The 12,654-nt window shown below is 39.8% G+C and overlaps 1 protein-coding gene across 1 annotated transcript in view; it reads left to right on the plus strand.

The window, feature by feature from the left end:
* Positions 1–3,644: 3,644 nt before the first annotated feature.
* side-V (sidestep V) overlaps positions 3,645–12,654 on the plus strand; it is a 50,451-nt gene continuing 41,441 nt past the window's right edge. Inside the window, exon 1 of the mRNA XM_018106708.3 lies at positions 3,645–4,344. The gene's annotated coding sequence lies outside the window, so the exon portion shown is untranslated. The remainder of the gene's footprint in view (positions 4,345–12,654) is intronic.

Below are 12,654 nucleotides of genomic sequence, written 5' to 3' on the forward strand. Positions count from 1 at the left end.
CAAAGGCGCAAACAAATTACACACAAATACTCGCAATTTCGGCCGGAGGATGGAGGCGTGGCAATGCCAAGTGACGTCTGTCCTGTCTCCTGACTCGCTGCGTTAATGGCAGGCGCAATTAATTCGAGCAAATCGTCTGTGAACCCTTTTTATGACTCCCCCCCCCCATGCAAAGGCAGTGGAGGAGGGGGAGGGGGCGGGACAGGCGTAGCTCTTGCTCAAATAAAAATTCATTAAACGGCGAGACCCGCAGCTCTCGGTGTGTTAGCTTTGAACCGAACTGCGCAAATAATAAACGCGAAATAGGCGCACAAAAATCCATATAAAAATTTTCTTTAAATGCCAGCCAAATTGATGCGCAATTCGTGAATGAATACACTGCGCGAAATAGTGGGTGATGGCTGAAGAATTTGCAAATTTAATTACCCAAAACTATGCAAATATTTTTATAATAAAGTTGCTGTCATAAATTAATCTGTGGAGTTTACTTGAAATCACTTAACAAAAATATCTTCGGCAGTTTTTTCCCAGAATTTTCCATCAAACTCTTCGATTTCCTGCTGCTACATATATTTATATGTATATCTACAAATAAATCACATTGTCTTTAACAAAGATTTGTAAAAAGTTTTCCTTTGTTATTCGGTAAAAGGTTACGCGAGTTCGGCCGAAAAACGTATAAAAGTGGAAAATGTAAATGCTTAACTGAATGAATTTTCCGGGGCAGAAATACCCGAGAGCATGGCGCGTTTTAATGAGGACCATAAAATCGAAGCGCCGGCCACTGGCGAGGCAGGGCGAGGCGGCCTGCAGAAGGGAAACGTGGGAAGGGAGGGCCAGAAGAAGTGTAACAGGTGCGATAACAACAAACACACCAATGAACGTCTGTCTGGCCAGCAGCCAAGACAATGAAGTTATAATGAAGATTATGTGTAAAACAAAGTGCGGCCCGCTTAGGTAGTCCAAAGGTAGCCAAAGGACATTCAGGGAAAGGCTACGCTGAAAGCGCGTTCTAAAGCTGGCCCATCGACTCATTCGTGTTGTTTGCTTTGATATTTTACCGACGCGCCGAATACCCTTTATGGCAGCATCGAGAGAGAGAGAAAGAGAGAGATATGAATGTAATGCGAGCAGGAGTGGGCAGGGGCGTGCACCAGGCTGTGCATAATATTATCTCAGAGAGAGAGAGAGAGAGAGAGAGGGAAGGAAAAACACAATACGAAAACAATTTAAGCGGATTTGATGAATTCAAATGGAATGCGAGAAAAATGGCTGATTGTTGAAACTAGCGTGAAACATGACATCAATGTAAAAACAACTTGAAATGCTCTTAGTGAAGTGGGAGATACAGAGAGAGACAGAGAGGGAGGAAGAGATTCAAAATCTCTGCCTATTTGGCGTGCTTCCTTTGGAGTACTTGTCACTGCCACGATGACTGACAAGTTTATCCTTTCTGGCAGCTGCATCTTTTCATTATGGCACAGCTACCCAGGCCAGGCCCAGGCCAGGCCAGGCCACTTGCTGGCTATCTACAGGTCAATGACCTCCGGCTAACAGAGCCAGTGCAAGTTTTGTGCCGTGTAACGCGCATTGTTGGCCGCTGCCGCTGCCGCTGCCGCTGCCGCTGCCGCTGCCGCTGCTGTTGCTGCTGCTGTTGAATGCTTCATATCCATCATAGAGCTCATAGTCATGCCCATGGTCTATGCACTTTTGCCTATTCATTTGTCCTGGCGTTTCGTCTGTGAGCTGGCCCCGCCTCCTGCCCGAGCCCACCTATTCCAGATCTTCAACTTTTGATACCCATCTGAATTTGCATTATTTTCTTTCGCTCTTCATTTCTGCTGCTGTTGCCGCTGTTTACTGTCATTCTGATTTTAATCTTTGCTACGCTGCCTCCTGCCTGTTGCCTCCTGCTTGCTGCCAGCTACCTGCTGGCCTCTGATTGCTCCCCTCCTTCTGCTGTTGCTCTGCTCCTGCATTGCTTTATTTAGTTTTTTAATTTTTTTCCTCCACTCAGCTGCCCTGCCCATTTGTTGTTGTTGTTCTTGTTGTTGTTGTTCCTGTTGTTGTTGTTCTTGTTGTTGTTGCCGCGTGCCCTGGTGAACAGGTTCCATTTCTTTAGGTTGCCAGTGCACTCGCCTTCTTCTTCTCCTTCCCGCTTGTTGTTGTTGCTGCTGCTGTTGTTGGCCTGGCCAACATCCACTTGACGTTTCATTCGCATTTCATTTGCCGCATTGCCCGATTTAAGTCTGAAAAAGTATCCTAATTGGTATTAAAATCGCTGTTATTCTTTACTCTCTGTCTCTCTCTCTCTCTCTTTGTATCTCTCTCCCTCTCACTCGATGCCCTTGTTGCCCTGTCTGGACGTGAATGGCTTTCTTGTTGTTCTTCGAGCTGCTTCTGTTATTGTATTTTGATACTTTAAAAAGGCAGATCGCAACGCATTTACTGTATTCAAATTGCATTCGCCTCCTAAGCACAGGACGCGGTCTCAGCTTGGATTGCGCATTTTCTGATTTAATCACTTACAGCTCTGATAAGAATCAAGAGCGAAATCGCTTCTGTTTGGCTGGACAGCGATTTGAGTGCCCGATTACGATTCCAGGTATTTCGGTAAATAAGATGGTATTATAGTACCATCTCTGGATTATGTGTAAGTAGACGCACATATTTGTATAAAATATGTAATTATCGAGAAACATGTAACACTTAACCGTTATGCCTTTTATATTGTGCAGGTCAGTTCAAATGTTAGTTCACTTCGCTAGTTTAGTCCAACATAAGTCCGAAATGTGAGAAATGTGAGTATTTCTAGCACACATTAACAGCACGCGAAGCTCTTTGGCAGCAAGTGGATTGCGTTACTCCGAATTTTGAAAGAAATTCAAATCCATGGGCTATTTCTCAAAGAGAGTTTCACTAAAGCCTTTGATTTTTTAAAATAAACAAATATTTAAATAAATTAATTAAAAGAACAAACAATGAGCAAAGAAAAACTTAAGCATGCCTCATTTGCCAAATAATTCTTCAACAATTTTCAAACTTCTAACACTCCGAAAAACCCCGTCACTGTCAACAGTCACTTACGATCCACAAGAAGTGATTTAAAGAGAAAATAACATAAACTGAGCGCTTTATTTACTCAGTGGATCGTAAGTTGGAAAGTATGTCATTCTGTAAACGGCCAAGACATATTGCCAAGACCAACTGAGTACTTCCATGTAAATAAGTTGACTGCATATTAATCAAACTTTATGCAAATACAGTAGCCATTACGATTAATGACAAATAATTAGACAAATTATGAACATGACTTTGATTTATGATAATTGCGTTGATGATTGGTGACTAAATAACTGACTTACTAATTACACACATTAATTTCCGAAGCCTTAGATATTGTTAATAGGTAATTCGTATTGTTTCGACTCTGCCGCCAGCAGTTAACAGCAGTTAACGTCTATAGCTAACCGATTTAACATTTAAATAACGCTCAACAGCGCATGCGAGCAAGCCACAATCCACAATGCATGCTGAGAGCAACACGTTCCACACGCTGTTATCCAACAGACTTGCAGCATTGGTGAGAGAAATGCGTACCACACTGACACTGTTAGTTAACATGCGTGTGCATTGGCTAAACGAACGTCCACTCAGTGTTGCCGAGAGTTTCAAGCGTGGTAGTTGCTGTCGCGGCTGGTGCTACGTTCAATAAACGAATCGCTTTCGTTCGTGCGTACGTCTGTCGCCGTCGTGGTCGTCGTCGTCGCCATATCGTGTTATCATATCGTATATATAGATATATACGTATAGCCTATACAGATAACGACTAACAGCTAAGATCCTTAACGACAACCAGTTGAACAGAGTGCGCTTCAGTTAATCGCGATCCGTTTTCGCTGCGTGTCTCTCCTGTTCTTGTTTACCGTTACGCACAAGGAGCAAACAATGTTCGCTCGGCCCTAAAACAACAATTGAGAAGTAAAGCAAATTTCAAATCCTGAATCTTTATGACAACAAAGCAAGCAAATTAAGAGAGAGAGAGAGCGTGCGGCCTTTTTATGTGTTGCCATTAAATTGAATGCAGCTAATGGACGCTGCAGCTGTGCTGCTCCAAAAAGAAAACGAATATTGCGTGGGAGTGTAAGTGTGCGACTGTGTGTGTGTGTGCGTGCGTGCAAAAGTGTGAATTATTAAATTAGCGCGATTGCCAGAGCAGGACACAGCACAGAGCGCGGAGAAGAGGAGAACTCCAAAGGAGAACAAAAACCAAAACGAAAGCGAATTCGAATACGAAAACGAAAAACGGGATACAGCGGATTACAACAAGGATTAAATAACAAAGTAATTTGCATATGTTGAAAATAAATTAACATTATGAATGTCCTTCTCCCAGCTTGTTATTAAGCTTAACTTAACATTAATGTAGACCCGCCCCAGCTCTACACCGCATAACGGATGTCCGTTCATGTCCATGTTTCAAGTCAATGAAAATTTTTAATTGTGCACGCGTGTCGCAACTGACCCCCAAGCCAGCCCTTGGGGTGTGTCTGCAGCTGGAGGGGCGGGTTGAAAAGGGGGCAGCGCTTTTTCTTTCTTTTTTGTTGTTGTTTTCCTCTTTGTGTGCCGTGCCGGTTACGCCCCCGTCCTAGCTGCATGCTAGCCGCATATATATCATGCGTATGGCGTATATACTACTTGTATAAGTATTACCTAAGTGAACCTGCAGCCGTTCCGGGCTGCTGTCCCCAGCCAAATCCCCAACCCAACCAGCTCCGCACCCCCTCAGGTGCTCCCTCAGGGTGCTTAGCTGCAGGTGCAACATGATTAGAAATGTACTTTGAGAGCTTATGCATTGCAAACTGAGTTCAGATCTTTGGTTAGTCTTTAGAGGGTCAATGAACTGTGCATTAGGGAGAAACTATTCGTGTAATGATATTAAGTTGCTAAGAGATACTTTGTGATATTCTTACAAAAATAAGAAGCTGGGGACTCATATGGTCTAACGATTAATTTTATTTTATTATTATATTCTTGATTTAAATTTAAAGTTGGTATCTTAACTAATGATGAAGTATGATAGACTTTCTATATGCAAGAGACATAACTCACTTTGAAGTATATTCAAATTTGATGATTACAGTTATACTTTTTTTAGAAGTAATTTGACAAAAATTGATAAAAGACATAAAAATCGATAAAAGAATACAAAACCTTCTTAAAATTGTCTAAATATGTTAGGAGATTTGAGAGTGAAGTAGGTTAAACTAAATAAGATAATTACTCCGAGTAAATATAATACATTTAAGCAAGTTATTTTCATGTGCTGAATGAAATATGTTTCCATATAAATGAGAACTTACCTAACTCGGGAAATCCAAAATTTCAGTTAGCAGATGATCAAGTTATAACTGAAGAACTTCATTCATTGTCTATGTGAATAATATTTCATTATTAATACTTGAACAAATCGTATAAAATCGAATCAAAATAACTTGTAAATTTATTTATTATATAGCGACTTGTTCCACTGCAATCTGTGGATAAATCTTTTGCCGCACAACTTCATTTCGCGCTTGAGCTGTTGCTTAACGCACATCTTAATTTCAATTGGAGTCTCTTTGGTACTTGTCGCTTCGCAAGGCCAGAACTTAATTTCTGAGTCCTCACACCGAAGAGTTGGCCATGCTGCGCTGCTTTTGGCCAGCGATTGTCGAACCACTTGACCACTTCAAGTTGGCCCCGTGCCATGCGTCTTTGCCCTTGCTCCCCTTTAATGTTGCGGTCAGTTTGCCGCACGTGAAAAGGACATCACACACACACACACACACACACTCACACACAGTCACCGCACACAAAAACCAGAAAGAAACAAAAACAGCGACAAAAAAAAACAAAAATAACCACTGCACGGGCTTGGGCTTGGGTTTGGGCTTGTGCTTGTGCTTGGGCAAGGTGTGGTGGTGCGGTGGTGCGGTGGTGCTGTGGAGCCAGCTCCACCAGTTCGTCCACCGTTGACCTCGTGTCGCCTGCAGCGTTAATTTATAATTTACTGTGCTCACTGAAACCGTCAAAAAGCAACACCCACCGGCCACCTGCCCGCCTGTCCGCTCGGTGCCACTCGGTGGTGCTGCCCACTTTTATTATTATTATTTCTGTGCGTTTTCTACGCGCTTTTCCGAGGCGCGCTTTTCCATGCGATTCGCCGAGTTTTGACTTTTTTACATTTGCCGTCGGCGCGACGGACGCTTTGTCGTTGTCCTTGTTGTGGCTTGCCATTGTTGTTGTTGTTGTTGTTGTTGCTGTTGTTATTGTTGCGGTGTTCCTTCATTTACTGGTCCTTTGGGGTAGCGGGGAGCAGCGGTTGCTGCTGGCCGGCCTCCTGCTCCCGCTTCCTGCAGGCTCCTATATCGTGCCGCAGCCAGACGCTTGTGGAAATTGCCTTTTCAACTACTCGCTGACATTTGTTCATTGTTGTTGTTGTTGTTGTTTTAGTGCCTTAATTTTGTTTTCGTTTTAATATATGTGTATGTGTTTGTGTTTGTTTGGAGTTGGCTCTGTTGCTTTTGGTTTTGCTTTGCGGTTCTTTCGACTTTTTTCAGCGGTTCAGTTTTTTTTCCTTCCGTTTTTGTATTTTTATACTCATTCACGAAGTGAATTAGTATATTGGTTTTGTGCAATGTCCGTCTTGCTGTCCGTCCGTCCGTCCGTCTGTCCGTCTGTCCGTCTGTCCGTATGAACGCAGTTCATTTCGCCGCTATTGAAGCTAGAGACTTGAAATTTGGAACACATATTCGTGTATAACTCCGATTTATAAAGTGTTAAAATTTTCCCGATACGCCCACTAGGGGCGTGGCAAATCGGAAAATGCATTTTCCGATATACCAGAAATCATGTTAGTTGAAGAGCTAGAAAGTTGAAATTTGGTATGTAGGTCCGCGTTGACCCCCCAAGTCCAAAAAGCTATGGTGGATATATCTACGCCTATTGGGGGCGTGGCAAATCAGATAAAACTGTATCTCCTAAAGTTCTATAGCTAGAACGTTGAAATTTCGCACGTAAGCTAATGCTATAATTCTATAATGACTGATGAAAAATTTTTATGTCTACGCCTACTAGGGGCGTGGCAAATCGAACCTGAAGATATAGTGATTTTTCAAATTTGGCTATATTCTAGGCACTATTGATGCTACAGACTTGAAATTTGGTATATATACGCGAGTTGACCTCCCAAGTCCAACAAGCTATAGTGGATATATGTCCGTCCGAAGGGGGCGTGGCAAACCGCAAAACTTTATATCTCCGACAGTTTAAGAGCTAGAAGCTTCAAATTTGGATAGTTGAGTTACTGGTAACGTCCTCTATCGATGCCCCAAAAATAATTGTCACGCCTCTTTGGGGGCGTGGCATATCGAAAAATACCCTGTAATTTTCACATTTTTTGAGCGCAAGCATTCAAATTTCGCATTTACGTTACCGTTAGCTCTTTCTAAGAACTGGCCAAAAATGAGGTGTCTACGGCCACTAGGGGCGTGGCAATCGGCATTTGTATTATCAAATTGCGACATTTATATGCTTGAGCTACCTACATACATATGTATGTATGTATATGTATATACAAATAGGCTTAATAGGCATTGATAACACGGAAGGAAAGATTTTTATAAAATATAAAAATAAAATTTAAATATTTAAAAAATATAAAATAAGCTAAAATAACAAAATTTGCAATTTACAAAAAAGAGTTTTCCGCGGGATGTGAATGAGTATCCCGCAGTCGGTAGCGCCCGACTGCAACGTTCTTACTTGTTATTATTTTTATTTTGGCATTTTGTAACTTTTTTTATTTCTTTGACCTGTGGAACTGTGCGGACTGTTGCTTGTCCTTTACTGTCGCCGCTTTGTTTGTTGTTTTAATTAATTTGTAAATTTACTTGGCGAGATTAAAATAAAAATGTTTTTAAAGAAGGAAGCAAATTAGCTCTTGTCCAAATGGCACATCATATGCTTGAGTTCTGTTGGCCAAACTTTTTAAATGCTTTCCGTTTGGAAAACTTTCGTTTTCCTATAGATGCGGTACGAAATATTTATTAGCCAAAGTCTAACAAAAATTGGCTCATTTTCTTGGAAGTAACAGTGAAAGTTATTTGTGAAAATATACTTATTGGAGTATGAAATTTCATGCGCATATATAAAATATAAAGGCTTATACATAAGAAACGAATTTTAGATGCAAACATTTAGGAGCTTTTTATAAGCTTAACCTGAATATGAAATTTTATTTATGTACATAACCTGAATTTAGAAAGCTAATTAAAAAGGAGAAGTGATGAGTAAAAACATTGTAGACAGCCTTAGTCGTATTCCACGATTCGAAATGAGGTCGATTTGTACTTTATTTAGTAAAAGATACGAGCAATAAACTTTCTTAGCAGACGGTATATGTATTATACTCTTATGGGATATACCACATATGTATATCAGTATACTTAAGGAAATGTTTTTTTTTGACTTAAGGAAAAGTCTTTATAAGGATGAAAGTAGAGAAATTGGTCATGTATTTTCCATTTTTTTATATTAACTCTAAGCCATTCGAAAACTATTATTGAACTTTCCTTTTTGTGAGCAAAAGTTTTCAACATCCTTGCAACGTCCTTCGTTTTTTATATATACTTTTATTTATTTATGTTTTATTGTATTAGTATTATTATGCAGTCGATGGTTAAGAATAATTATCAGTGGCACCATAGACAAAATCTTCAGAGACTTGTTTAGACTTGTAGACTTGTTCATACAATAAACACATATGTATATTTAATCTGCCAAATAAGTAAAAACTAATCCATTGGTATATTCAAATTAAAATCTCTTGAAAAAATATTAATATTTTAAACATATTACAAAAGATATAGTACTCCTCCTAACTTTTCACAAAAAAATCTTAACGTTCTCAAAGGCTTGAGTACATAGCAGAGCAGGTTTCACATTTAGCCTAAAGGATAGATAGGTAAGGCAGATATTCCATGCCACCATGCCACCATGCCACTCCTTTTATTTCCTAAAAGGGTTTAAACAAAAATAAAAAATAAACCTTTCATTTAAGTACGCCAAATAGAACAAAAACACAATATGTGTGTATATTTATTTTTCAAATGAAAAACACATTTTTATATGCGCATACAAATATAATGAGTACTTAGCAGAAATAAAAAAGCATTTAAAAAGGATTTCATTTGGCTTTTTATTCTCTAAAATGAAACCACAGAATGTAATATACTTAACAAGTAAGGATTACATTGCTTTTGATCCTCGAAACAAAAAAATAAAAACAAAAAGAAGCTTAATAAATTTTCAGAAAGCCATAATTTATATATATTTTTTTTTCATTTTTGGCCGAGTCTTTAAAGGCAGCGCAACCGCAAAATTGTGCTAATAAATTCAATTTTCTTATTCAGGCAGAAACATCAACAGCAACAGCAGCAGGAGCAGCAAACATAATTCAACACTTATACAAACACACACACACACACACACACACACACGCACACACACGCACACACTTAAATAAAGCACATAAGCAAATTGAGGAAAAGCCGGTGAAAAACATTTGCCTAAAGGCCATTAATCGCTCATTTTTCGCATAAACAAAAAGAGAAAAACTTTGACGATGTTTGCCCAGTCAAAACAAAAGAATACAACAACAACAGCAACAGCAATAATAACAACAATGGTAGCAACAGCTTGTTGTTGTTGTTGCTGTAATGTGTTTAACTTTTGTTTCACGTTCGAGCACCGCAAAAGAGCCAAATAAAGTTTGTCATTGTCTTGCGACAAATTTGAATGGGAAAATGTCGATGAAGTCGTTGTTTTACGGCATCTAATGAAAGCCAGAAAGCACAAGAAAAACGTTGACAGTCTGTGCTCGCAATTTAAAATTAAATAAACAGCAACAGCAACAGCAACAAAAGCAGCAGCAGCAGTAACAACAACAACAGCGAAAAGTCCCAAATGTGCAATTAAAAAATTTTACACTCATAACTTTTTATTATGGTACATAATTCAGTTGGGTCTTTTTATGCACAGTGCTGCGCGTGCGTTTCTCATTTCATTCCACACCATGCCATTCCATTCCGTTTCATTTCATATTCTCTTTCGTCCCTTTTTCAATAAATTGGCCGTAGCTGTCCTCACTCTCTCTCTCTCCCTCTCTTTCTGTCTGTGTCTAAAAATTAATTTCATTTTAAGAACTTAAATTTCATTAAATTTAACCTGCCTTACGTTTGTTTTACACAATTTTCATTTTCATTTTCATATTTCATTTTTTTTTTTTTTTTTTGTGTAATTATAATATCATAAATTATGTTTTAATCAGTTTGGGAGCTAGTTTTATTGCCTTTGCCATCTATAAATTAAATTTAATGCATTTTAGTTATGGCAATGCGCTTTCTGTGGCTTCAATTTCGTGTGATTTGGCCTCGTCTACTCTATTTAACTTGGCGTGTCTGTTGACTCACAGTGCGGCCAGCAAAAAAGGGTTAAAAGGCCACGCCTTTGATCGGCTGTCAGTTGACATGGGGGTGTGTTTGTGTGTGTGTGTGTGCGTGCATTCTCATTTTCATTGTCATCCTCGGGGGAGCCGTGGCTCAACTAATGCCCCACACATGTCTTACATTATCCTCTGGGCTCATAAAACTTCGTAACAACCAATAATTGTCGCTTCAACTAAATAATGCATAAATAATAAAACTCTTTCGACAACAACAAAAAGCGAACTAAGCGCCGACAACGGCGGCGGGTGGTAATACTCTCTAATGGGATCGAAAACTGGGAACTGGGAACTTGGGAGCTCTGGGTAGTCCGTGTAGTCCGGGTACTGGGAACTGGGAACGCCAACTGCCAGTGGATTTGTTGTTGGCCAACAAAGTGAGAAAAACCGCGACGTCGAGCATAAAAAATGCATAAAACGAGGACAAAATAAAGTCATAAAGTAAAAATTGCTGGCAGTACGGAACGCAGCGCCCCGAGACCCATAGAAAGCATAAAAGAATGAAAAAACGAACGGAGTACAGAGTACAGAGTGAATATGTTGCACAACAAATGACGGAATGAGTCAGGGCGCGTAGGTGTTGTAATACTCTGTGTGGTGCTCCCTGTTCTCGACGTTGTTGTTCTTGTTGCTGTTGTTGTTGTGGTGCGACTTGTTTGAGGTTTCAATAGGTCATAATTCACGCCTAGTCGCCCCTTTTTAGCCCAGCCCCGCCCAGCCCTGCCCAGCCCTGCACGGCCAAAGGGATTGCATATTGTTAAACCGAAAGGGAAAAGCAAGAGATTCTAGCTAGGTGGCACACACATGACGCTGGCGCCACACTCAAAGGCATAAATGCGGCACATGTGCTGTGCGCGGCTACGACCAATATTATAAATGCAGAACAAGACGCGACCACTGTTGAATACCGTAGCAGCACAGTGGCCTCAAATGTGCTGAATAAAGGGTCAAAGACGAACGCACAGTGATGCAAGACATAGATAAAGGCAGTGCAGGAGAAGGGGTAGGGCATTTTTTAATAGATATCATACGGCATATCTTAATCCAAATGCTTATCAAATTGTAAAGAGAGAGTTTAGGTATGAAGGGGAGGAAGGTTACATAATATACGAGCATACATTACCGCACGTCAACCCTGCACGTTCTCGATTCTCTATAATATTCAAGTTAGAATTCCACGATTTCTATGGAAATTTAAAGCTACTTTGATAAGAAATTTAATGAAAATAGGTTGGTGAAAATGGGTCTCAGAATTTGATTATGAACATGTCTCTTCAATTTATTTAAATCACCAAAATCACTAAAATAATTTATCGTCTCTTAGAAAATAACTACTATAAGAAAAAAATTTGTTTTTAAGAACTAAATATTTAAGCTTACTTGAATTATCGGTTATCCGGAATAACCTGTATGGAAATTGCATAGGACCGAACCGAGGCTCGGTATTTTGATATATATGTATAATAATAAACATATATGTTTAAAAATAAGACTTGGCCCACTGTGACTTACGCATGTTTCATGTCTTATGGACAGCCATGTGATTAGCTCAGCTCTGTTAATTTAATATTTATAATATTTTTAGGCAATTTGCTGAGCATTATATAGAGCCAAATATAGACTAGGTATGATTAGAAAATTACACGTTACAGTGTATATATGTATATAGAGGTAGCTGATTCATATGAGCCCGACAATATTGAAGAATGGCTTAAGTATATTTTTAATTCATTTCACAATTTCCAGCCCTATCCCACTGTGGCTTATAAATTGCATGTTGGCTTGACAGGCTTGTGATTAGCAGAGCTCTAGTAATGTGCAATTCTTTGCTAGATTATTTATAATATTTTTAAGCAATTTCCTGGGCATTCCACAGCAACAAGCCCCAAGCTAAAGGGAATTCAAAGCAGTTGCCGACAAAGAGATGCGCCTGCTCCTGCTCCTGCTGCTTTGTTGCCTTAAAGAAGTGAAACCTCAAACACGTGTTGTTGTGGGAGGAGGAGTGCTGGTTGTTGTTGTCGCTATTGTTGTTGTCGTTGTTGTCGGTTTCGCTTGCTCTTGTTATTAGCACCCGTCGCCGCTTGTGTTGGTTAACTTGCACTAAAGTT

This window comes from Drosophila navojoa, chromosome 5, assembly GCF_054131105.1.
Source record: "Drosophila navojoa isolate 15081-1374.11 chromosome 5, UAZ_NAV_1.0, whole genome shotgun sequence".
NCBI lineage: Eukaryota > Metazoa > Arthropoda > Insecta > Diptera > Drosophilidae > Drosophila > Drosophila navojoa.